Here is a 22,437-nt window from a genome sequence, read left to right as displayed (position 1 = left end):
AAATCAGCTTGAATGCTTCAGGGGCTGGGGCATTGCCAACATGAGCCCCACACCGAAGGAGGGTGGGGGTGTTTAATGCGAACTAAGGGTCACCCAAGCGCCGCAAAAGGCCGCCATGCCCTGCACGCCCCTTTTCTCTTTTCATATGCAGACGAGGGTTGAAGCCAACTTTGACCCACTGCTTGGATGGCATTACCATATGCAAATCAATCTGCTGCAGGCCTTCCCCCAGGAATGCTTGCACTAGTTGTTGCATTTGGTTTGTTGTTTGGGGGTGCTTCAGTATTAGGCAGCCTTCTGCCCTCCCATGTTCATCTGAAAATATGTGTTCTCCCTGCAGTTGTTGTCCCCAGATGAGAGTTCCCTTGTGCTGCCTCAGTTGAATCTCCTTTACTTGACAGAGATGTGCCTGAGCAGCGGCCCTCCCCAGCCCTATCCCAAATCATACTTATTTTGCATAGGAGATACCATGGTCATGAAGATTGTTCTCCCAGGGTGAGGTTCATTCATTGCATTCTGGGTATGCTGACCCCTGTGATTTCCCCAAATGTGGGAAACTTGACTGCATTATTTGTGGTAGTGGGGGACTGTGTTTGTGCTTTCCTCTGCTCAGCTCTGGTAAAAGTCAGATTTCTTTGTCTCAGATCTTCCTCTAGCCTTGTTCTTCTTTCGAGAGTTCCCTTGTGCTGCCTCAGTTGGATCTCCTTCACTTGACAGGGGGGTGCCCGAGCAGCGACCCTCCCCAGCTCTAGCCCAACTCCTACTTACCTGCCAGGTGAGATACTATGATCAGGAAGGTGCTTCTCCCAAGGCAAGGCTCACCCATTGCACTCTGGGTGTGCTGCTCCTGCGATTTCCCCAAATGTGGGAAACTTGACTGCATAATTTGTGTTTCCTCTGGTCGGCTCTCGTATAATTCAGATCTCTTTGTCTCAGGTCTTTCTCCAGCCTAGTTTGCTGTCTGTTTCCACTTCTCTTTTCTTGAGCCGCTCCCTTCTATGCCCTTGCGCACTATCCTGACCTCTCCCGTCTGCTTACTTTGTGCCTTCCAACGCACAATGCATACTACAGGTAGTGCTGCAGGGCCCACACCCTTTTACATGCTTTACAGAACAGCTCTGGAGCTGTTACAGTGCCCAGCTGCTGCAAGAAATCATCTTGAATGCTTCACGGGCTGGGGCATAGCCAACATGAGCCCCACACCGAAGGAGGGTGGAGATGTTTAATGCGAATTAAGGGTCATCCAAGCGCCACAAAAGGACGCCATGCCCAGCACATCCCTTTTTTCTTTTCATATGCAGACGAGGGTTGAAGCCAACTTTGACCCACTGCTTGGATGACATCACCATATGCAAATCCATCTGCTGCAGGCCTTCCCCCAGGAATGCTTGTACTAGTTGTTGCATTTGGTTTGTTGTTTGGGGGTGCTTCAGTATTAGGCAGCCTTCTGCCCTCCCATGTTCATCTGAAAATATGTGTTCTCCCTGCAGTTGTTGTCCCCAGATGAGAGTTCCCTTGTGCTGCCTCAGTTGAATCGCCTTTACTTGACAGAGATGTGCCTGAGCAGCGGCCCTCCCCAGCCCTATCCGAAATCATACTTATTTTGCATAGGAGATATCATGGTCATGAAGATTGTTCTCCCAGGGTGAGGTTCATTCATTGCATTCTGGGTATGATGACCCCTGTGATTTCCCCAAATGTGGAAAACTCGACTGCATTATTTGTGGTAGAGGGGGACTGTGTTTGTGCTTTCCTCTGGTCAGCTCTGGTAAAAGTCAGATTTCTTTGTCTCAGATCTTCCTCTAGCCTTGTTCTTCTTTCGAGAGTTCCCTTGTGCTGCCTCAGTTGGATCTCCTTCACTTGACAGGGGGGTGCCCGAGCAGCGACCCTCCCCAGCTCTAGCCCAACTCCTACTTACCTGCCAGGTGAGATACTATGATCAGGAAGGTGCTTCTCCCAGGGCAAGGCTCACCCATTGCACTCTGGGTGTGCTGCTCCTGCGATTTCCCCAAATGTGGGACACTTGACTGCATAATTTGTGTTTCCTCTGGTCGGCTCTCGTATAATTCAGATCTCTTTGTCTCAGGTCTCTCTCCAGCCTAGTTTGCTGTCTGTTTCCACTTCTCTTTTCTTGAACCGCTCCCTTCTATGCCCTTGCGCACTATCCTGACTACTCCCGTCTGCTTACTTTGTGCCTTCCAACGCACAATGCGAACTACAGGTAGTGCTGCAGGGCCCACACCCTTTTAGTTGCCTTACAGAGCAGCTCTGGAGCTGTTTACAGTGCCCAGCTGCTGCAAGAAATCAGCTTGAATGCTTCAGGTGCTGGGGCATAGCCAACATGAGCCCCACACCGAAGGAGGGTGGAGGTGTTTAATGCGAATTAGGGGTCATGCAAGCGCCGCAAAAGGCCGCCATGCCCTGCACATCCCTTTTTTCTTTTCATATGCAGACGAGGGTTGAAGCCAACTTTGACCCACTGCTTGGATGACATCACCATATGCAAATCCATCTGCTGCAGGCCTTCCCCCAGGAATGCTTGCACTAGTTGTTGCATTTGGTTTGTTGTTTGGGGGTGCTTCAGTATTAGGCAGCCTTCTGCCCTCCCATGTTCATCTGAAAATATGTGTTCTCCCTGCAGTTGTTGTCCCCAGATGAGAGTTCCCTTGTGCTGCCTCAGTTGAATCGCCTTTACTTGACAGAGATGTGCCTGAGCAGCGGCCCTCCCCAGCCCTATCCCAAATCATACTTATTTTGCATAGGAGATATCATGGTCATGAAGATTGTTCTCCCAGGGTGAGGTTCATTCATTGCATTCTGGGTATAATGACCCCTGTGATTTCCCCAAATGTGGGAAACTCGACTGCATTATTTGTGGTAGTGGGGGACTGTGTTTGTGCTTTCCTCTGGTCAGCTCTGGTAAAAGTCAGATTTCTTTGTCTCAGATCTTCCTCTAGCCTTGTTCTTCTTTCGAGAGTTCCCTTGTGCTGCCTCAGTTGGATCTCCTTCACTTGACAGGGGGGTGCCCGAGCAGCGACCCTCCCCAGCTCTAGCCCAACTCCTACTTACCTGCCAGGTGAGATACTATGATCATGTAGGTGCTTCTCCCAGGGCAAGGCTCACCCATTGCACTCTGGGTGTGCTGCCCCTTTGATTTCCCCAAATGTGGGAAACTTGACTGCATAATTTGTGTTTCCCCTGGTCGGCTCTCATATAATTCAGATCTCTTTGTCTCAGGTCTCTCTCCAGCCTAGTTTGCTGTCTGTTTCCACTTCTCTTTTCTTGAGCCGCTCCCTTCTATGCCCTTGCGCACTATCCTGACTTCTCCCGTCTGCTTACTTTGTGCCTTCCAACGCACAATGCGAACTACAGGTAGTGCTGCAGGGCCCACACCCTTTTACTTGACTTACAGAGCAACTCTGGAGCTGTTACAGTGCCCAGCTGCTGCAAGAAATCAGCTTGAATGCTTCAGGGGCTGGGGCATAGCCAACATGAGCCCCACACCGAATGAGGGTGGAGGTGTTTAATGCGAACTAGGGGTCATCCAAGCGCCGCAAAAGGCCGCCATGCCCTGCACGCCCCTTTTCTCTTTTCATATGCAGATGAGGGTTGAAGCCAACTTTGACCCACTGCTTGGATGACATCACCATATGCAAATCCATCTGCTGCAGGCCTTCCCCCAGGAATGCTTGTACTAGTTGTTGCATTTGGTTTGTTGTTTGGGGGTGCTTCAGTATTAGGCAGCCTTCTGCCCTCCCATGTTCATCTGAAAATATGTGTTCTCCCTGCAGTTGTTGTCCCCAGATGAGAGTTCCCTTGTGCTGCCTCAGTTGAATCTCCTTTACTTGACAGAGATGTGCCTGAGCAGCGGCCCTCACCAGCCCTATCCCAAATCATACTTATTTTGCATAGGAGATACCATGGTCATGAAGATTGTTCTCCCAGGGTGAGGTTCATTCATTGCATTCTGGGTATGCTGACCCCTGTGATTTCCCCAAATGTGGGAAACTCGACTGCATTATTTGTGGTAGTGGGGGACTGTGTTTGTGCTTTCCTCTGGTCAGCTCTGGTAAAAGTCAGATTTCTTTGTCTCAGATCTTCCTCTAGCCTTGTTCCTCTTTCAAGAGTTCCCTTGTGCTGCCTCAGTTGGATCTCCTTCACTTGACAGGGGGGTGCCCGAGCAGCGACCCTCCCCAGCTCTAGCCCAACTCCTACTTACCTGCCAGGTGAGATTCTATGATCATGAAGGTGCTACTCCCAGGGCAAGGCTCACCCATTGCACTCTGGGTGTGCTGCTCCTGCAATTTCCCCAAATGTGGGACACTTGACTGCATAATTTGTGTTTCCCCTGGTCGGCTCTCGTATAATTCAGATCTCTTTGTCTCAGGTCTCTCTCCAGTATAGTTTGCTGTCTGTTTCCACTTCTCTTTTCTTGAGCCGCTCCCTTCTATGCCCTTGCGCACTATCCTGACTTCTCCCGTCTGCTTACTTTGTGCCTTCCAATGCACAATGCAAACTACAGGTAGTGCTGCAGGGCCCACACCCTTTTACTTGCCTTACAGAGCAGCTCTGGAGCTGTTACAGTGCCCAGCTGCTGCAAGAAATCAGCTTGAATGCTTCAGGGGCTGGGGCATAGCCAACATGAGCCCCACACCGAAGGAGGGTGGAGGTGTTTAATGCAAACTAGAGGTCATCCAAGCGCCGCAAAAGGCCGCCATGCCCTGCACGCCCCTTTTCTCTTTTTTGATATGCAGACGAGGGTTGAAGCCAACTTTGACCCACTGCTTGGATGGCATTACCATATGCAAATCAATCTGCTGCAGGCCTTCCCCCAGGAATGCTTGCACTAGTTGTTGCATTTGGTTTGTTGTTTGGGGGTGCTTCAGTATTAGGCAGCCTTCTGCCCTCCCATGTTCATCTGAAAATATGTGTTCTCCCTGCAGTTGTTGTCCCCAGATGAGAGTTCCCTTGTGCTGCCTCAGTTGAATCTCCTTTACTTGACAGAGATGTGCCTGAGCAGCGGCCCTCCCCAGCCCTATCCCAAATCATACTTATTTTGCATAGGAGATACCATGGTCATGAAGATTGTTCTCCCAGGGTGAGGTTCATTCATTGCATTCTGGGTATGCTGACCCCTGTGATTTCCCCTAATGTGGGAAACTCAACTGCATTATTTGTGGTAGTGGGGGACTGTGTTTGTGCTTTCCTCTGGTCAGCTCTGGTAAAAGTCAGATTTCTTTGTCTCAGATCTTCCTCTAGCCTTGTTCTTCTTTCGAGAGTTCCCTTGTGCTGCCTCAGTTGGATCTCCTTCACTTGACAGGGGGGTGCACGAGCAGCGACCCTCCCCAGCTCTAGCCCAACTCCTATTTACCTGCCAGGTGAGATACTATGATCAGGAAGGTGCTTCTCCCAGGGCAAGGCTCACCCATTGCACTCTGGGTGTGCTGCTCCTGCGATTTCCCCAAATGTGGGACACTTGACGGCATAATTTGTGTTTCCTCTGGTCGGCTCTCATATAATTCAGATCTCTTTGTCTCAGGTCTTTCTCCAGCCTAGTTTGCTGTCTGTTTCCACTTCTCTTTTCTTGAGCCGCTCCCTTCTATGCCCTTGCGCACTATCCTGACCTCTCCCGTCTGCTTACTCTGTGCCTTCCAACGCACAATGCATACTACAGGTAGTGCTGCAGGGCCCACACCCTTTTACATGCTTTACAGAGCAGCTCTGGAGCTGTTACAGTGCCCAGCTGCTGCAAGAAATCATCTTGAATGCTTCAGTGGCTGGGGCATAGCCAACATGAGCCCCACACCGAAGGAGGGTGGAGATGTTTAATGCGAATTAGGGGTCATCCAAGCGCCACAAAAGGACGCCATGCCCTGCACATCCCTTTTTTCTTTTCATATGCAGACGAGGGTTGAAGCCAACTTTGACCCACTGCTTGGATGACATCACCATATGCAAAACCATCTGCTGCAGGCCTTCCCCCAGGAATGCTTGCACTAGTTGTTGCATTTGGTTTGTTGTTTGGGGGTGCTTCAGTATTAGGCAGCCTTCTGCCCTCCCATGTTCATCTGAAAATATGTGTTCTCCCTGCAGTTGTTGTCCCCAGATGAGAGTTCCCTTGTGCTGCCTCAGTTGAATCTCCTTTACTTGACAGAGATGTGCCTGAGCAGCGGCCCTCCCCAGCCCTATCCCAAATCATACTTATTTTGCATAGGAGATACCATGGTCATGAAGATTGTTCTCCCAGGGTGAGGTTCATTCATTGCATTCTGGGTATGCTGACCCCTGTGATTTCCCCAAATGTGGGAAACTCAACTGCATTATTTGTGGTAGTGGGGGACTGTGTTTGTGCTTTCTTCTGGTCAACTCTGGTAAAAATCAGATTTCTTTGTCTCAGATCTTCCTCTAGCCTTGTTCCTCTTTCGAGAGTTCCCTTGTGCTGCCTCAGTTGGATCTCCTTCACTTGACAGGGGGGTACCCGAGCAGCGACCCTTCGCAGCTCTAGCCCAACTCCTACTTACCTGCCAGGTGAGATACTATGATCATGTAGGTGCTTCTCCCAGGGCAAGGCTCACCCATTGCACTCTGGGTGTGCTGCCCCTGTGATTTCCCCAAATGTGGGAAACTTGACTGCATAATTTGTGTTTCCCCTGGTCGGCTCTCGTATAATTCAGATCTCTTTGTCTCAGGTCTCTCTCCAGCCTAGTTTGCTGTCTGTTTCCACTTCTCTTTTCTTGAGCCGCTCCCTTCTATGCCCTTGCGCACTATCCTGACTTCTCCCGTCTGCTTACTTTGTGCCTTCCAACACACAATGCAAACTACAGGTAGTGCTGCAGGGCCCACACCCTTTTACTTGCCTCACAGAGCAGCTCTGGAGCTGTTACAGTGCCCAGCTGCTGCAAGAAATCAGCTTGAATGCTTCAGGGGCTGGGACATTGCCAACATGAGCCCCACACCGAAGGAGGGTGGGGGTGTTTAATGCGAACTAAGGGTCACCCAAGCGCCGCAAAAGGCCGCCATGCCCTGCACGCCCCTTTTCTCTTTTCATATGCAGACGAGGGTTGAAGCCAACTTTGACCCACTGCTTGGATGGCATTACCATATGCAAATCAATCTGCTGCAGGCCTTCCCCCAGGAATGCTTGCACTAGTTGTTGCATTTGGTTTGTTGTTTGGGGGTGCTTCAGTATTAGGCAGCCTTCTGCCCTCCCATGTTCATCTGAAAATATGTGTTCTCCCTGCAGTTGTTGTCCCCAGATGAGAGTTCCCTTGTGCTGCCTCAGTTGAATCTCCTTTACTTGACAGAGATGTGCCTGAGCAGCGGCCCTCCCCAGCCCTATCCCAAATCATACTTATTTTGCATAGGAGATACCATGGTCATGAAGATTGTTCTCCCAGGGTGAGGTTCATTCATTGCATTCTGGGTATGCTGACCCCTGTGATTTCCCCAAATGTGGGAAACTCGACTGCATTATTTGTGGTAGTGGGGGACTGTGTTTGTGCTTTCCTCTGCTCAGCTCTGGTAAAAGTCAGATTTCTTTGTCTCAGATCTTCCTCTAGCCTTGTTCTTCTTTCGAGAGTTCCCTTGTGCTGCCTCAGTTGGATCTCCTTCACTTGACAGGGGGGTGCCCGAGCAGCGACCCTCCCCAGCTCTAGCCCAACTCCTACTTACCTGCCAGGTGAGATACTATGATCAGGAAGGTGCTTCTCCCAGGGCAAGGCTCACCCATTGCACTCTGGGTGTGCCGCTCCTGCGATTTCCCCAAATGTGGGAAACTTGACTGCATAATTTGTGTTTCCTCTGGTCGGCTCTCGTATAATTCAGATCTCTTTGTCTCAGGTCTTTCTCCAGCCTAGTTTGCTGTCTGTTTCCACTTCTCTTTTCTTGAGCCGCTCCCTTCTATGCCCTTGCGCACTATCCTGACCTCTCCCGTCTGCTTACTTTGTGCCTTCCAACGCACAATGCATACTACAGGTAGTGCTGCAGGGCCCACACCCTTTTACATGCTTTACAGAACAGCTCTGGAGCTGTTACAGTGCCCAGCTGCTGCAAGAAATCATCTTGAATGCTTCAGGGGCTGGGGCATAGCCAACATGAGCCCCACACCGAAGGAGGGTGGAGATGTTTAATGTGAATTAGGGGTCATCCAAGCGCCACAAAAGGACGCCATGCCCTGCACATCCCTTTTTTCTTTTCATATGCAGACGAGGGTTGAAGCCAACTTTGACCCACTGCTTGGATGACATCACCATATGCAAATCCATCTGCTGTAGGCCTTCCCCCAGGAATGCTTGTACTAGTTGTTGCATTTGGTTTGTTGTTTGGGGGTGCTTCAGTATTAGGCAGCCTTCTGCCCTCCCATGTTCATCTGAAAATATGTGTTCTCCCAGCAGTTGTTGTCCCCAGATGAGAGTTCCCTTGTGCTGCCTCAGTTGAATCTCCTTTACTTGACAGAGATGTGCCTGAGCAGCGGCCCTCCCCAGCTCTATCCCAAATCATACTTATTTTGCATAGGAGATACCATGGTCATGAAGATTGTTCTCCCAGGGTGAGGTTCATTCATTGCATTCTGGGTATGCTGACTCCTATGATTTCCCCAAATGTGGGAAACTCGACTGCATTATTTGTGGTAGTGGGGGACTGTGTTTGTGCTTTCCTCTGGTCAGCTCTGGTAAAAGTCAGATTTATTTGTCTCAGATCTTCCTCTAGCCTTGTTCTTCTTTCGAGAGTTCCCTTGTGCTGCCTCAGTTGGATCTCCTTCACTTGACAGGGGGGTGCCCTAGCATCAACCCTCCCCAGCTCAAGCCCAACTCCTACTTACCTGCCAAGTGAGATACTATGATCATGAAGGTGCTTCTCCCAGGGCAAGGCTCACCCATTGCACTCTGGGTGTGCTGCTCCTGCGATTTCCCCAAATGTGGGAAACTTGACTGCATAATTTGTGTTTCCCCTGGTCAGCTCTCGTATAATTCAGATCTGTTTGTCTCAGGTCTCTCTCCAGCCTAGTTTGCTGTCTGTTTCAACTTCTCTTTTCTTGAGCCGCTCCCTTCTATGCCCTTGCGCATTATCTTGACTTCTCCCATCTGCTTACTTTGTGCCTTCCAATGCACAATGCGAACTACAGGTAGTGCTGCAGGGCCCACACCCTTTTACTTGCCTTACAGAGCAGCTCTGGAGCTATTACAGTGCCCAGCTGCTGCAAGTAATCAGCTTGAATGCTTCATGGGCTGGGGCATAGCCAACATGAGCCCCACACCGAAGTAGGGTGGAGGTGTTTAATGCGAACTAGGGGTCATCCAAGCGCCGCAAAAGGCCGCCATGCCCTGCACGTCCCTTTTCTCTTTTCATATGCAGATGAGGGTTGAAGCCAACTTTGACCCACTGCTTGGATGACATCACCATATGCAAATCCATCTGCTGCAGGCCTTCCCCCAGGAATGCTTGTACTAGTTGTTGCATTTGGTTTGTTGTTTGGGGGTGCTTCAGTATTAGGCAGCCTTCTGCCCTCCCATGTTCATCTGAAAATATGTGTTCTCCCTGCAGTTGTTGTCCCCAGATGAGAGTTCCCTTGTGCTGCCTCAGTTGAATCTCCTTTACTTGACAGAGATGTGCCTGAGCAGCGGCCCTCACCAGCCCTATCCCAAATCATACTTATTTTGCATAGGAGATACCATGGTCATGAAGATTGTTCTCCCAGGGTGAGGTTCATTCATTGCATTCTGGGTATGCTGACCCCTGTGATTTCCCCAAATGTGGGAAACTCGACTGCATTATTTGTGGTAGTGGGGGACTGTGTTTGTGCTTTCCTCTGGTCAGCTCTGGTAAAAGTCAGATTTCTTTGTCTCAGATCTTCCTCTAGCCTTGTTCCTCTTTCAAGAGTTCCCTTGTGCTGCCTCAGTTGGATCTCCTTCACTTGACAGGGGGGTGCCCGAGCAGCGACCCTCCCCAGCTCTAGTCCAACTCCTACTTACCTGCCAGGTGAGATACTATGATCATGAAGGTGCTACTCCCAGGGCAAGGCTCACCCATTGCACTCTGGGTGTGCTGCTCCTGCAATTTCCCCAAATGTGGGACACTTGACTGCATAATTTGTGTTTCCCCTGGTCGGCTCTCGTATAATTCAGATCTCTTTGTCTCAGGTCTCTCTCCAGTATAGTTTGCTGTCTGTTTCCACTTCTCTTTTCTTGAGCCGCTCCCTTCTATGCCCTTGCGCACTATCCTGACTTCTCCCGTCTGCTTACTTTGTGCCTTCCAATGCACAATGCAAACTACAGGTAGTGCTGCAGGGCCCACACCCTTTTACTTGCCTTACAGAGCAGCTCTGGAGCTGTTACAGTGCCCAGCTGCTGCAAGAAATCAGCTTGAATGCTTCAGGGGCTGGGGCATAGCCAACATGAGCCCCACACCGAAGGAGGGTGGAGGTGTTTAATGCGAACTAGAGGTCATCCAAGCGCCGCAAAAGGCCGCCATGCCCTGCATGCCCCTTTTCTCTTTTTTGATATGCAGACGAGGGTTGAAGCCAACTTTGACCCACTGCTTGGATGGCATTACCATATGCAAATCAATCTGCTGCAGGCCTTCCCCCAGGAATGCTTGCACTAGTTGTTGCATTTGATTTGTTGTTTGGGGGTGCTTCAGTATTAGGCAGCCTTCTGCCCTCCCATGTTCATCTGAAAATATGTGTTCTCCCTGCAGTTGTTGTCCCCAGATGAGAGTTCCCTTGTGCTGCCTCAGTTGAATCTCCTTTACTTGACAGAGATGTGCCTGAGCAGCGGCCCTCCCCAGCCCTATCCCAAATCATACTTATTTTGCATAGGAGATACCATGGTCATGAAGATTGTTCTCCCAGGGTGAGGTTCATTCATTGCATTCTGGGTATGCTGACCCCTGTGATTTCCCCAAATGTGGGAAACTCAACTGCATTATTTGTGGTAGTGGGGGACTGTGTTTGTGCTTTCCTCTGGTCAGCTCTGGTAAAAGTCAGATTTCTTTGTCTCAGATCTTCCTCTAGCCTTGTTCTTCTTTCGAGAGTTCCCTTGTGCTGCCTCAGTTGGATCTCCTTCACTTGACAGGGGGGTGCACGAGCAGCGACCCTCCCCAGCTCTAGCCCAACTCCTATTTACCTGCCAGGTGAGATACTATGATCAGGAAGGTGCTTCTCCCAGGGCAAGGCTCACCCATTGCACTCTGGGTGTGCTGCTCCTGCGATTTCCCCAAATGTGGGACACTTGACGGCATAATTTGTGTTTCCTCTGGTCGGCTCTCATATAATTCAGATCTCTTTGTCTCAGGTCTTTCTCCAGCCTAGTTTGCTGTCTGTTTCCACTTCTCTTTTCTTGAGCCGCTCCCTTCTATGCCCTTGCGCACTATCCTGACCTCTCCCGTCTGCTTACTTTGTGCCTTCCAACGCACAATGCATACTACAGGTAGTGCTGCAGGGCCCACACCCTTTTACATGTTTTACAGAGCAGCTCTGGAGCTGTTACAGTGCCCAGCTGCTGCAAGAAATCATCTTGAATGCTTCAGGGGCTGGGGCATAGCCAACATGAGCCCCACACCGAAGGAGGGTGGAGATGTTTAATGCGAATTAGGGGTCATCCAAGCGCCACAAAAGGACGCCATGCCCTGCACATCCCTTTTTTCTTTTCATATGCAGACGAGGGTTGAAGCCAACTTTGACCCACTGCTTGGATGACATCACCATATGCAAAACCATCTGCTGCAGGCCTTCCCCCAGGAATGCTTGCACTAGTTGTTGCATTTGGTTTGTTGTTTGGGGGTGCTTCAGTATTAGGCAGCCTTCTGCCCTCCCATGTTCATCTGAAAATATGTGTTCTCCCTGCAGTTGTTGTCCCCAGATGAGAGTTCCCTTGTGCTGCCTCAGTTGAATCTCCTTTACTTGACAGAGATGTGCCTGAGCAGCGGCCCTCCCCAGCCCTATCCCAAATCATACTTATTTTGCATAGGAGATACCATGGTCATGAAGATTGTTCTCCCAGGGTGAGGTTCATTCATTGCATTCTGGGTATGCTGACCCCTGTGATTTCCCCAAATGTGGGAAACTCAACTGCATTATTTGTGGTAGTGGGGGACTGTGTTTGTGCTTTCTTCTGGTCAACTCTGGTAAAAATCAGATTTCTTTGTCTCAGATCTTCCTCTAGCCTTGTTCCTCTTTCGAGAGTTCCCTTGTGCTGCCTCAGTTGGATCTCCTTCACTTGACAGGGGGGTACCCGAGCAGCGACCCTTCGCAGCTCTAGCCCAACTCCTACTTACCTGCCAGGTGAGATACTATGATCATGTAGGTGCTTCTCCCAGGGCAAGGCTCACCCATTGCACTCTGGGTGTGCTGCCCCTGTGATTTCCCCAAATGTGGGAAACTTGACTGCATAATTTGTGTTTCCCCTGGTCGGCTCTCGTATAATTCAGATCTCTTTGTCTCAGGTCTCTCTCCAGCCTAGTTTGCTGTCTGTTTCCACTTCTCTTTTCTTGAGCCGCTCCCTTCTATGCCCTTGCGCACTATCCTGACTTCTCCCGTCTGCTTACTTTGTGCCTTCCAACACACAATGCAAACTACAGGTAGTGCTGCAGGGCCCACACCCTTTTACTTGCCTCACAGAGCAGCTCTGGAGCTGTTACAGTGCCCAGCTGCTGCAAGAAATCAGCTTGAATGCTTCAGGGGCTGGGGCATTGCCAACATGAGCCCCACACCGAAGGAGGGTGGGGGTGTTTAATGCGAACTAAGGGTCACCCAAGCGCCGCAAAAGGCCGCCATGCCCTGCACGCCCCTTTTCTCTTTTCATATGCAGACGAGGGTTGAAGCCAACTTTGACCCACTGCTTGGATGGCATTACCATATGCAAATCAATCTGCTGCAGGCCTTCCCCCAGGAATGCTTGCACTAGTTGTTGCATTTGGTTTGTTGTTTGGGGGTGCTTCAGTATTAGGCAGCCTTCTGCCCTCCCATGTTCATCTGAAAATATGTGTTCTCCCTGCAGTTGTTGTCCCCAGATGAGAGTTCCCTTGTGCTGCCTCAGTTGAATCTCCTTTACTTGACAGAGATGTGCCTGAGCAGCGGCCCTCCCCAGCCCTATCCCAAATCATACTTATTTTGCATAGGAGATACCATGGTCATGAAGATTGTTCTCCCAGGGTGAGGTTCATTCATTGCATTCTGGGTATGCTGACCCCTGTGATTTCCCCAAATGTGGGAAACTCGACTGCATTATTTGTGGTAGTGGGGGACTGTGTTTGTGCTTTCCTCTGCTCAGCTCTGGTAAAAGTCAGATTTCTTTGTCTCAGATCTTCCTCTAGCCTTGTTCTTCTTTCGAGAGTTCCCTTGTGCTGCCTCAGTTGGATCTCCTTCACTTGACAGGGGGGTGCCCGAGCAGCGACCCTCCCCAGCTCTAGTCCAACTCCTACTTACCTGCCAGGTGAGATACTATGATCATGAAGGTGCTACTCCCAGGGCAAGGCTCACCCATTGCACTCTGGGTGTGCTGCTCCTGCAATTTCCCCAAATGTGGGACACTTGACTGCATAATTTGTGTTTCCCCTGGTCGGCTCTCGTATAATTCAGATCTCTTTGTCTCAGGTCTCTCTCCAGTATAGTTTGCTGTCTGTTTCCACTTCTCTTTTCTTGAGCCGCTCCCTTCTATGCCCTTGCGCACTATCCTGACTTCTCCCGTCTGCTTACTTTGTGCCTTCCAATGCACAATGCAAACTACAGGTAGTGCTGCAGGGCCCACACCCTTTTACTTGCCTTACAGAGCAGCTCTGGAGCTGTTACAGTGCCCAGCTGCTGCAAGAAATCAGCTTGAATGCTTCAGGGGCTGGGGCATAGCCAACATGAGCCCCACACCGAAGGAGGGTGGAGGTGTTTAATGCGAACTAGAGGTCATCCAAGCGCCGCAAAAGGCCGCCATGCCCTGCACGCCCCTTTTCTCTTTTTTGATATGCAGACGAGGGTTGAAGCCAACTTTGACCCACTGCTTGGATGGCATTACCATATGCAAATCAATCTGCTGCAGGCCTTCCCCCAGGAATGCTTGCACTAGTTGTTGCATTTGGTTTGTTGTTTGGGGGTGCTTCAGTATTAGGCAGCCTTCTGCCCTCCCATGTTCATCTGAAAATATGTGTTCTCCCTGCAGTTGTTGTCCCCAGATGAGAGTTCCCTTGTGCTGCCTCAGTTGAATCTCCTTTACTTGACAGAGATGTGCCTGAGCAGCGGCCCTCCCCAGCCCTATCCCAAATCATACTTATTTTGCATAGGAGATACCATGGTCATGAAGATTGTTCTCCCAGGGTGAGGTTCATTCATTGCATTCTGGGTATGCTGACCCCTGTGATTTCCCCAAATGTGGGAAACTCAACTGCATTATTTGTGGTAGTGGGGGACTGTGTTTGTGCTTTCCTCTGGTCAGCTCTGGTAAAAGTCAGATTTCTTTGTCTCAGATCTTCCTCTAGCCTTGTTCTTCTTTCGAGAGTTCCCTTGTGCTGCCTCAGTTGGATCTCCTTCACTTGACAGGGGGGTGCACGAGCAGCGACCCTCCCCAGCTCTAGCCCAACTCCTATTTACCTGCCAGGTGAGATACTATGATCAGGAAGGTGCTTCTCCCAGGGCAAGGCTCACCCATTGCACTCTGGGTGTGCTGCTCCTGCGATTTCCCCAAATGTGGGACACTTGACGGCATAATTTGTGTTTCCTCTGGTCGGCTCTCATATAATTCAGATCTCTTTGTCTCAGGTCTTTCTCCAGCCTAGTTTGCTGTCTGTTTCCACTTCTCTTTTCTTGAGCCGCTCCCTTCTATGCCCTTGCGCACTATCCTGACCTCTCCCGTCTGCTTACTTTGTGCCTTCCAACGCACAATGCATACTACAGGTAGTGCTGCAGGGCCCACACCCTTTTACATGTTTTACAGAGCAGCTCTGGAGCTGTTACAGTGCCCAGCTGCTGCAAGAAATCATCTTGAATGCTTCAGGGGCTGGGGCATAGCCAACATGAGCCCCACACCGAAGGAGGGTGGAGATGTTTAATGCGAATTAGGGGTCATCCAAGCGCCACAAAAGGACGCCATGCCCTGCACATCCCTTTTTTCTTTTCATATGCAGACGAGGGTTGAAGCCAACTTTGACCCACTGCTTGGATGACATCACCATATGCAAAACCATCTGCTGCAGGCCTTCCCCCAGGAATGCTTGCACTAGTTGTTGCATTTGGTTTGTTGTTTGGGGGTGCTTCAGTATTAGGCAGCCTTCTGCCCTCCCATGTTCATCTGAAAATATGTGTTCTCCCTGCAGTTGTTGTCCCCAGATGAGAGTTCCCTTGTGCTGCCTCAGTTGAATCTCCTTTACTTGACAGAGATGTGCCTGAGCAGCGGCCCTCCCCAGCCCTATCCCAAATCATACTTATTTTGCATAGGAGATACCATGGTCATGAAGATTGTTCTCCCAGGGTGAGGTTCATTCATTGCATTCTGGGTATGCTGACCCCTGTGATTTCCCCAAATGTGGGAAACTCAACTGCATTATTTGTGGTAGTGGGGGACTGTGTTTGTGCTTTCTTTTGGTCAACTCTGGTAAAAATCAGATTTCTTTGTCTCAGATCTTCCTCTAGCCTTGTTCCTCTTTCGAGAGTTCCCTTGTGCTGCCTCAGTTGGATCTCCTTCACTTGACAGGGGGGTACCCGAGCAGCGACCCTTCGCAGCTCTAGCCCAACTCCTACTTACCTGCCAGGTGAGATACTATGATCATGTAGGTGCTTCTCCCAGGGCAAGGCTCACCCATTGCACTCTGGGTGTGCTGCCCCTGTGATTTCCCCAAATGTGGGAAACTTGACTGCATAATTTGTGTTTCCCCTGGTCGGCTCTCGTATAATTCAGATCTCTTTGTCTCAGGTCTCTCTCCAGCCTAGTTTGCTGTCTGTTTCCACTTCTCTTTTCTTGAGCCGCTCCCTTCTATGCCCTTGCGCACTATCCTGACTTCTCCCGTCTGCTTACTTTGTGCCTTCCAACACACAATGCAAACTACAGGTAGTGCTGCAGGGCCCACACCCTTTTACTTGCCTCACAGAGCAGCTCTGGAGCTGTTACAGTGCCCAGCTGCTGCAAGAAATCAGCTTGAATGCTTCAGGGGCTGGGGCATTGCCAACATGAGCCCCACACCGAAGGAGGGTGGGGGTGTTTAATGCGAACTAAGGGTCACCCAAGCGCCGCAAAAGGCCGCCATGCCCTGCACGCCCCTTTTCTCTTTTCATATGCAGACGAGGGTTGAAGCCAACTTTGACCCACTGCTTGGATGGCATTACCATATGCAAATCAATCTGCTGCAGGCCTTCCCCCAGGAATGCTTGCACTAGTTGTTGCATTTGGTTTGTTGTTTGGGGGTGCTTCAGTATTAGGCAGCCTTCTGCCCTCCCATGTTCATCTGAAAATATGTGTTCTCCCTGCAGTTGTTGTCCCCAGATGAGAGTTCCCTTGTGCTGCCTCAGTTGAATCTCCTTTACTTGACAGAGATGTGCCTGAGCAGCGGCCCTCCCCAGCCCTATCCCAAATCATACTTATTTTGCATAGGAGATACCATGGTCATGAAGATTGTTCTCCCAGGGTGAGGTTCATTCATTGCATTCTGGGTATGCTGACCCCTGTGATTTCCCCAAATGTGGGAAACTCGACTGCATTATTTGTGGTAGTGGGGGACTGTGTTTGTGCTTTCCTCTGCTCAGCTCTGGTAAAAGTCAGATTTCTTTGTCTCAGATCTTCCTCTAGCCTTGTTCTTCTTTCGAGAGTTCCCTTGTGCTGCCTCAGTTGGATCTCCTTCACTTGACAGGGGGGTGCCCGAGCAGCGACCCTCCCCAGCTCTAGCCCAACTCCTATTTACCTGCCAGGTGAGATACTATGATCAGGAAGGTGCTTCTCCCAGGGCAAGGCTCACCCATTGCACTCTGGGTGTGCCGCTCCTGCGATTTCCCCAAATGTGGGAAACTTGACTGCATAATTTGTGTTTCCTCTGGTCGGCTCTCGTATAATTCAGATCTCTTTGTCTCAGGTCTTTCTCCAGCCTAGTTTGCTGTCTGTTTCCACTTCTCTTTTCTTGAGCCGCTCCCTTCTATGCCCTTGCGCACTATCCTGACCTCTCCCGTCTGCTTACTTTGTGCCTTCCAACGCACAATGCATACTACAGGTAGTGCTGCAGGGCCCACACCCTTTTACATGCTTTACAGAACAGCTCTGGAGCTGTTACAGTGCCCAGCTGCTGCAAGAAATCATCTTGAATGCTTCAGGGGCTGGGGCATAGCCAACATGAGCCCCACACCGAAGGAGGGTGGAGATGTTTAATGTGAATTAGGGGTCATCCAAGCGCCACAAAAGGACGCCATGCCCTGCACATCCCTTTTTTCTTTTCATATGCAGACGAGGGTTGAAGCCAACTTTGACCCACTGCTTGGATGACATCACCATATGCAAATCCATCTGCTGTAGGCCTTCCCCCAGGAATGCTTGTACTAGTTGTTGCATTTGGTTTGTTGTTTGGGGGTGCTTCAGTATTAGGCAGCCTTCTGCCCTCCCATGTTCATCTGAAAATATGTGTTCTCCCAGCAGTTGTTGTCCCCAGATGAGAGTTCCCTTGTGCTGCCTCAGTTGAATCTCCTTTACTTGACAGAGATGTGCCTGAGCAGCGGCCCTCCCCAGCTCTATCCCAAATCATACTTATTTTGCATAGGAGATACCATGGTCATGAAGATTGTTCTCCCAGGGTGAGGTTCATTCATTGCATTCTGGGTATGCTGACTCCTATGATTTCCCCAAATGTGGGAAACTCGACTGCATTATTTGTGGTAGTGGGGGACTGTGTTTGTGCTTTCCTCTGGTCAGCTCTGGTAAAAGTCAGATTTATTTGTCTCAGATCTTCCTCTAGCCTTGTTCTTCTTTCGAGAGTTCCCTTGTGCTGCCTCAGTTGGATCTCCTTCACTTGACAGGGGGGTGCCCTAGCATCAACCCTCCCCAGCTCAAGCCCAACTCCTACTTACCTGCCAAGTGAGATACTATGATCATGAAGGTGCTTCTCCCAGGGCAAGGCTCACCCATTGCACTCTGGGTGTGCTGCTCCTGCGATTTCCCCAAATGTGGGAAACTTGACTGCATAATTTGTGTTTCCCCTGGTCAGCTCTCGTATAATTCAGATCTGTTTGTCTCAGGTCTCTCTCCAGCCTAGTTTGCTGTCTGTTTAAACTTCTCTTTTCTTGAGCCGCTCCCTTCTATGCCCTTGCGCATTATCTTGACTTCTCCCATCTGCTTACTTTGTGCCTTCCAATGCACAATGCGAACTACAGGTAGTGCTGCAGGGCCCACACCCTTTTACTTGCCTTACAGAGCAGCTCTGGAGCTATTACAGTGCCCAGCTGCTGCAAGTAATCAGCTTGAATGCTTCATGGGCTGGGGCATAGCCAACATGAGCCCCACACCGAAGTAGGGTGGAGGTGTTTAATGCGAACTAGGGGTCATCCAAGCGCCGCAAAAGGCCGCCATGCCCTGCACGCCCCTTTTCTCTTTTCATATGCAGACGAGGGTTGAAGCCAACTTTGACCCACTGCTTGGATGACATCACCATATGCAAATCCATCTGCTGCAGGCCTTCCCCCAGGAATGCTTGTACTAGTTGTTGCATTTGGTTTGTTGTTTGGGGGTGCTTCAGTATTAGGCAGCCTTCTGCCCTCCCATGTTCATCTGAAAATATGTGTTCTCCCTGCAGTTGTTGTCCCCAGATGAGAGTTCCCTTGTGCTGCCTCAGTTGAATCTCCTTTACTTGACAGAGATGTGCCTGAGCAGCGGCCCTCCCCAGCCCTATCCCAAATCATACTTATTTTGCATAGGAGATACCATGGTCATGAAGATTGTTCTCCCAGGGTGAGGTTCATTCATTGCATTCTGGGTATGCTGACCCCTGTGATTTCCCCAAATGTGGGAAACTCGACTGCATTATTTGTGGTAGTGGGGGACTGTGTTTGTGCTTTCCTCTGGTCAGCTCTGGTAAAAGCCAGATTTCTGTGTCTCAGATCTTCCTCTAGCCTTGTTCTTCTTTCGAGAGTTCTCTTGTGCTGCCTCAGTTGGATCTCCTTCACTTGACAGGGGGGTGCCCGAGCAGCGACCCTCCTCAGCTCTTGCCCAACTCCTACTTACCTGCCAGGTGAGATACTATGATCATGAAGGTGCTTCTCCCAGGGCAAGGCTCACCCATTGCACTCTGTGTGTGCTGCTCCAGCGATTTCCCCAAATGTGGGAAACTCGACTGCATAATTTGTGTTTCCCCTGGTCGGCTCTCGTATAATTCAGATCTCTTTGTCTCAGGTCTCTCTCCAGCCCAGTTTGCTGTCTGTTTCCACTTCTCTTTTCTTGAGCCGCTCCTTTCTATGCCCTTGCGCACTATCCTGACTTCTCCCGTCTGCTTACTTTGTGCCTTCCAACGCACAATGCGAACTACAGGTAGTGCTGCAGGGCCCACACCCTTTTAGTTGCCTTACAGAGCAGCTCTGGAGCTGTTACAGTGCCCAGCTGCTGCAAGAAATCAGCTTGAATGTTCTTCGTTGATTGATGGAAGAAACATCTTACAAAAACTCTCCAGATTATTGACTTTTTAAAGTTTTTCTAGGAAACGTTCTAGATGAATGCTTATTAGCCTTTGTCAGTATGAACTTTTTGCAAAGTGTCTCTGTGGCGCAATCGGTTAGTGTGTTTGGCTATTAACCAAAAGGTTGGTGGTTCAATCCCACCCAGGGATGTAATTGACCTTGTGATCAGATTTTGGCGATATTTAAGTAGACAAGTCAAAATTTCAAACCCCCGGTTATGGTGTGGGTACCTGGCCTTCCCTGATGTAATCAGAGTTAGATTTGATTCAGTGATTTTATAAAAACAGCTAGGAAGCACAATTTAGCAGTAGGTTGCAGAGAAAAAAAATATGCTGGCAGAAAAATCCAATTGAGTGATTAAACAGCTCTTCATTTTCTGGCTTTATTTTTATGCTAACAAATTTGTTCTCTGAAAAGTGTCCACAAAGCCAAGTCTCTGATTAACACCTTTGTAAGGATGGTTTTTCACCTATTACTAAATTAAACTTGCTTCATTGGAAAGGCAGCAAGATGCATCCTCATTTCAATGTCTACTGAAATTATACAGGTTGACACCAGGAAACATTAACGCCACTGCATCCTTGCTGCTTTCTCATGTGGAAGTCTGTTTAATGTGAAAACAAGGTGATATCTAATTAGCACACAGGTAAGGAATTAAGAAAATCTTTATTTAAGGGTGAAGATGTTTCTCACAAAATCGTTGCCCCAATGCATCATTGAAATTCAAGCTGGAAAGATGATTTTAATATATCACTTGTACATTTTGTATTGCTCTTCTGGTGACAATGTAGTTTGTTTTTGTCAATTACCATTTTAATAATAGGGTAAAGAAAATTAAGTGGATTTTTGAAAGAAAACAATACTGTCAATATACTATTAAAACAAATTAAAATGGTAAAAGTTATTGTACTTTAAGTAAAAATAAAAGAGCAAAAATATCAATCCCAGTTTTGGATTACTTTAATTAACAAAAAAAAATGCATATAGCAAAGGATAGTTTCAATCTGCCTACCTCTGGGTTATGGGCCCAGCATGCTTCCATTGCAGTACTCTGCTGCACATGTAAGTGCAAGAGATCCTGAAGCACTCACTCATCATGGGAAAGTACCAATGTGTTTCTTCGTTGGTTGATGGAAGAAACATCTTACAAAAACTCTCCAGATTATTGACTTTTTAAAGTTTTTCTAGGAAACGTTCTAGATTAATGCTTATTAGCCTTTGTCAGTATGTACTTTTGCAAAGTGTCTCTGTGGTGCAATTGGTTAGTGTGTAAGGCTGTTAACCAAAAGGTTGGTGGTTCAATCCCACCCAGGAATGTAATTGTCCTTGTGATCAGATTTTGGTGATATTTAAGTAGACAAGTCAAAATTTCAAACCCCCTCTTATTGTGTAGGGTACCTGGCCTTCTCTGATGTAATCAGAGTTAGATTTGATTCAGTGATTTTATAAAAAACAGCTAGGAAGCACAATTTAGCAGTGGGTTGCAGATAAAAAAAATATGCTGGCAAAAAAATACAATTGAGTGATTAAACAGCTCTTCATTTTCTGGTTTATTTTTATGCTAACAAATTTGTTCTCTGAAAAGTGTCCACAAAGCCAAGTCTCTGATTAACACCTTTGTAGGGATGGTTTTTCACCTATTACTAAATTAAACTTGCTTCATTGGAAAGGCAGCAAGATGCATCCTCATTTCAATGTCTACTGAAATAATACAGGTTGACACCAGGAAACATTAACGCCACTGCATCCTTGCTGCTTTCTCATGTGGAAGTCTGTTTAATGTGAAAACAAGGTGATATCTAATTAGCACACAGGTAAGGAATTAAGAAAATCTTTATTTAAGGGTGAAGATGTTTCTCACAAAATCGTTGCCCCAATGCATCATTGAAATTCAAGCTGGAAAGATGATTTTAATATATCACTTGTACATTTTGTATTGCTCTTCTGGTGACAATGTAGTTTGTTTTTGTCAATTACCATTTTAATAATAGGGTAAAGAAAATAAAGTGGATTTTTGAAAGAAAACAATACTGTCAATATACTATTAAAACAAATTAAAATGGTAAAAGTTATTGTACTTTAAGTAAAAATAAAAGAGCAAAAATATCAATCCCAGTTTTGGATTAGTTTAATTAACAAAAAAAATGCATATAGCAAAGGATAGTTTCAATCTGCCTATCTCTGGGTTATGGGCCCAGCATGCTTCCATTGCAGTACTCTGCTGCACATGTAAGTGCAAGAGATCCTGAAGCACTTACTCATCATGGGAAAGTACCAATGTGTTTCTTCATTGGTTGATGGAAGAAACATCTTACAAAAACTCTCCAGATTATTGACTTTTTAAAGTTTTTCTAGGAAACGTTCTTGATGAATGCTTATTAGCCTTTGTCAGTATGTACTTTTTCTCTGTGGTGCAATTGGTTAGTGTGTAAGGCTATTAACCAAAAGGTTGGTGGTTCAATCCCACCCAGGAACGTAATTGACCTTGTGATCAGATTTTGGTGATATTTAAGTAGACAAGTCAAAATTTCAAACCCCCTCTTATTGTGTAGGGTACCTGGCCTTCTCTGATGTAATCAGAGTTAGATTTGATTCAGTGATTTTATAAAAAACAGCTAGGAAGCACAATTTAGCAGTGGGTTGCAGAGAAAAAAAATATGCTGGCAAAAAAAAATCCAATTGAGTGATTAAACAGCTCTTCATTTTCTGGCTTTATTTTTATGCTAACAAATTTGTTCTCTGAAAAGTGTCCACAAAGCCAAGTCTCTGATTAACACCTGTGTAGGGATGGTTTTTCACCTATTACTAAATTA

The 22,437-nt window shown here is 48.3% G+C and overlaps 34 non-coding genes and 1 pseudogene across 34 annotated transcripts; all 35 read left to right on the top strand.

The window, feature by feature from the left end:
- Nucleotides 1-444: 444 nt before the first annotated feature.
- LOC135007725 (U1 spliceosomal RNA) lies at nt 445-608 on the top strand. Its single transcript, XR_010207650.1, has one exon. It is a non-coding gene; the product is annotated as a U1 spliceosomal RNA (small nuclear RNA).
- Nucleotides 609-760: 152 nt separating this feature from the next.
- On the top strand, nt 761-923 carry LOC135007752 (U1 spliceosomal RNA). Its single transcript, XR_010207676.1, has one exon. It is a non-coding gene; the product is annotated as a U1 spliceosomal RNA (small nuclear RNA).
- Nucleotides 924-1,594: 671 nt separating this feature from the next.
- On the top strand, nt 1,595-1,758 carry LOC135007748 (U1 spliceosomal RNA). Its single transcript, XR_010207672.1, has one exon. It is a non-coding gene; the product is annotated as a U1 spliceosomal RNA (small nuclear RNA).
- A 152-nt stretch (nt 1,759-1,910) lies between these two features.
- LOC135007773 (U1 spliceosomal RNA) lies at nt 1,911-2,073 on the top strand. The gene has a single exon (XR_010207696.1). It is a non-coding gene; the product is annotated as a U1 spliceosomal RNA (small nuclear RNA).
- A 672-nt stretch (nt 2,074-2,745) lies between these two features.
- On the top strand, nt 2,746-2,909 carry LOC135007735 (U1 spliceosomal RNA). Its single transcript, XR_010207659.1, has one exon. It is a non-coding gene; the product is annotated as a U1 spliceosomal RNA (small nuclear RNA).
- Nucleotides 2,910-3,061: 152 nt separating this feature from the next.
- Nucleotides 3,062-3,203, top strand: LOC135007822 (U1 spliceosomal RNA; annotated as a pseudogene).
- Nucleotides 3,204-3,895: 692 nt separating this feature from the next.
- LOC135007699 (U1 spliceosomal RNA) lies at nt 3,896-4,059 on the top strand. The gene has a single exon (XR_010207625.1). It is a non-coding gene; the product is annotated as a U1 spliceosomal RNA (small nuclear RNA).
- Nucleotides 4,060-4,211: 152 nt separating this feature from the next.
- Nucleotides 4,212-4,374, top strand: LOC135007817 (U1 spliceosomal RNA). Its single transcript, XR_010207736.1, has one exon. It is a non-coding gene; the product is annotated as a U1 spliceosomal RNA (small nuclear RNA).
- A 673-nt stretch (nt 4,375-5,047) lies between these two features.
- On the top strand, nt 5,048-5,211 carry LOC135007678 (U1 spliceosomal RNA). The gene has a single exon (XR_010207605.1). It is a non-coding gene; the product is annotated as a U1 spliceosomal RNA (small nuclear RNA).
- Nucleotides 5,212-5,363: 152 nt separating this feature from the next.
- Nucleotides 5,364-5,526, top strand: LOC135007828 (U1 spliceosomal RNA). Its single transcript, XR_010207742.1, has one exon. It is a non-coding gene; the product is annotated as a U1 spliceosomal RNA (small nuclear RNA).
- A 671-nt stretch (nt 5,527-6,197) lies between these two features.
- LOC135007706 (U1 spliceosomal RNA) lies at nt 6,198-6,361 on the top strand. Its single transcript, XR_010207632.1, has one exon. It is a non-coding gene; the product is annotated as a U1 spliceosomal RNA (small nuclear RNA).
- Nucleotides 6,362-6,513: 152 nt separating this feature from the next.
- Nucleotides 6,514-6,676, top strand: LOC135007805 (U1 spliceosomal RNA). The gene has a single exon (XR_010207727.1). It is a non-coding gene; the product is annotated as a U1 spliceosomal RNA (small nuclear RNA).
- A 671-nt stretch (nt 6,677-7,347) lies between these two features.
- On the top strand, nt 7,348-7,511 carry LOC135007698 (U1 spliceosomal RNA). Its single transcript, XR_010207624.1, has one exon. It is a non-coding gene; the product is annotated as a U1 spliceosomal RNA (small nuclear RNA).
- A 152-nt stretch (nt 7,512-7,663) lies between these two features.
- LOC135007757 (U1 spliceosomal RNA) lies at nt 7,664-7,826 on the top strand. Its single transcript, XR_010207681.1, has one exon. It is a non-coding gene; the product is annotated as a U1 spliceosomal RNA (small nuclear RNA).
- Nucleotides 7,827-8,497: 671 nt separating this feature from the next.
- LOC135007733 (U1 spliceosomal RNA) lies at nt 8,498-8,661 on the top strand. The gene has a single exon (XR_010207657.1). It is a non-coding gene; the product is annotated as a U1 spliceosomal RNA (small nuclear RNA).
- Nucleotides 8,662-8,813: 152 nt separating this feature from the next.
- Nucleotides 8,814-8,976, top strand: LOC135007797 (U1 spliceosomal RNA). The gene has a single exon (XR_010207719.1). It is a non-coding gene; the product is annotated as a U1 spliceosomal RNA (small nuclear RNA).
- A 671-nt stretch (nt 8,977-9,647) lies between these two features.
- On the top strand, nt 9,648-9,811 carry LOC135007697 (U1 spliceosomal RNA). The gene has a single exon (XR_010207623.1). It is a non-coding gene; the product is annotated as a U1 spliceosomal RNA (small nuclear RNA).
- A 152-nt stretch (nt 9,812-9,963) lies between these two features.
- LOC135007789 (U1 spliceosomal RNA) lies at nt 9,964-10,126 on the top strand. The gene has a single exon (XR_010207711.1). It is a non-coding gene; the product is annotated as a U1 spliceosomal RNA (small nuclear RNA).
- A 673-nt stretch (nt 10,127-10,799) lies between these two features.
- LOC135007677 (U1 spliceosomal RNA) lies at nt 10,800-10,963 on the top strand. The gene has a single exon (XR_010207604.1). It is a non-coding gene; the product is annotated as a U1 spliceosomal RNA (small nuclear RNA).
- A 152-nt stretch (nt 10,964-11,115) lies between these two features.
- On the top strand, nt 11,116-11,278 carry LOC135007827 (U1 spliceosomal RNA). Its single transcript, XR_010207741.1, has one exon. It is a non-coding gene; the product is annotated as a U1 spliceosomal RNA (small nuclear RNA).
- Nucleotides 11,279-11,949: 671 nt separating this feature from the next.
- On the top strand, nt 11,950-12,113 carry LOC135007705 (U1 spliceosomal RNA). Its single transcript, XR_010207631.1, has one exon. It is a non-coding gene; the product is annotated as a U1 spliceosomal RNA (small nuclear RNA).
- A 152-nt stretch (nt 12,114-12,265) lies between these two features.
- Nucleotides 12,266-12,428, top strand: LOC135007804 (U1 spliceosomal RNA). The gene has a single exon (XR_010207726.1). It is a non-coding gene; the product is annotated as a U1 spliceosomal RNA (small nuclear RNA).
- Nucleotides 12,429-13,099: 671 nt separating this feature from the next.
- Nucleotides 13,100-13,263, top strand: LOC135007696 (U1 spliceosomal RNA). The gene has a single exon (XR_010207622.1). It is a non-coding gene; the product is annotated as a U1 spliceosomal RNA (small nuclear RNA).
- A 152-nt stretch (nt 13,264-13,415) lies between these two features.
- LOC135007788 (U1 spliceosomal RNA) lies at nt 13,416-13,578 on the top strand. The gene has a single exon (XR_010207710.1). It is a non-coding gene; the product is annotated as a U1 spliceosomal RNA (small nuclear RNA).
- Nucleotides 13,579-14,251: 673 nt separating this feature from the next.
- Nucleotides 14,252-14,415, top strand: LOC135007676 (U1 spliceosomal RNA). The gene has a single exon (XR_010207603.1). It is a non-coding gene; the product is annotated as a U1 spliceosomal RNA (small nuclear RNA).
- A 152-nt stretch (nt 14,416-14,567) lies between these two features.
- Nucleotides 14,568-14,730, top strand: LOC135007826 (U1 spliceosomal RNA). The gene has a single exon (XR_010207740.1). It is a non-coding gene; the product is annotated as a U1 spliceosomal RNA (small nuclear RNA).
- Nucleotides 14,731-15,401: 671 nt separating this feature from the next.
- LOC135007718 (U1 spliceosomal RNA) lies at nt 15,402-15,565 on the top strand. Its single transcript, XR_010207643.1, has one exon. It is a non-coding gene; the product is annotated as a U1 spliceosomal RNA (small nuclear RNA).
- Nucleotides 15,566-15,717: 152 nt separating this feature from the next.
- On the top strand, nt 15,718-15,880 carry LOC135007803 (U1 spliceosomal RNA). The gene has a single exon (XR_010207725.1). It is a non-coding gene; the product is annotated as a U1 spliceosomal RNA (small nuclear RNA).
- A 671-nt stretch (nt 15,881-16,551) lies between these two features.
- Nucleotides 16,552-16,715, top strand: LOC135007695 (U1 spliceosomal RNA). The gene has a single exon (XR_010207621.1). It is a non-coding gene; the product is annotated as a U1 spliceosomal RNA (small nuclear RNA).
- Nucleotides 16,716-16,867: 152 nt separating this feature from the next.
- On the top strand, nt 16,868-17,030 carry LOC135007775 (U1 spliceosomal RNA). Its single transcript, XR_010207698.1, has one exon. It is a non-coding gene; the product is annotated as a U1 spliceosomal RNA (small nuclear RNA).
- A 671-nt stretch (nt 17,031-17,701) lies between these two features.
- On the top strand, nt 17,702-17,865 carry LOC135007732 (U1 spliceosomal RNA). The gene has a single exon (XR_010207656.1). It is a non-coding gene; the product is annotated as a U1 spliceosomal RNA (small nuclear RNA).
- Nucleotides 17,866-18,017: 152 nt separating this feature from the next.
- On the top strand, nt 18,018-18,180 carry LOC135007796 (U1 spliceosomal RNA). Its single transcript, XR_010207718.1, has one exon. It is a non-coding gene; the product is annotated as a U1 spliceosomal RNA (small nuclear RNA).
- A 671-nt stretch (nt 18,181-18,851) lies between these two features.
- On the top strand, nt 18,852-19,015 carry LOC135007694 (U1 spliceosomal RNA). The gene has a single exon (XR_010207620.1). It is a non-coding gene; the product is annotated as a U1 spliceosomal RNA (small nuclear RNA).
- A 152-nt stretch (nt 19,016-19,167) lies between these two features.
- LOC135007790 (U1 spliceosomal RNA) lies at nt 19,168-19,330 on the top strand. Its single transcript, XR_010207712.1, has one exon. It is a non-coding gene; the product is annotated as a U1 spliceosomal RNA (small nuclear RNA).
- A 370-nt stretch (nt 19,331-19,700) lies between these two features.
- TRNAN-AUU (transfer RNA asparagine (anticodon AUU)) lies at nt 19,701-19,774 on the top strand. The gene has a single exon. It is a non-coding gene; the product is annotated as a tRNA-Asn (tRNA).
- The last annotated feature ends 2,663 nt before the right edge of the window (nt 19,775-22,437 follow it).

The sequence above is a fragment of the Pseudophryne corroboree genome, unplaced genomic scaffold (assembly GCF_028390025.1).
Source record: "Pseudophryne corroboree isolate aPseCor3 unplaced genomic scaffold, aPseCor3.hap2 scaffold_221, whole genome shotgun sequence".
Classification (NCBI taxonomy): Eukaryota; Metazoa; Chordata; class Amphibia; order Anura; family Myobatrachidae; genus Pseudophryne; species Pseudophryne corroboree.
This window is presented reverse-complemented; position numbering and strand designations above follow the sequence as displayed.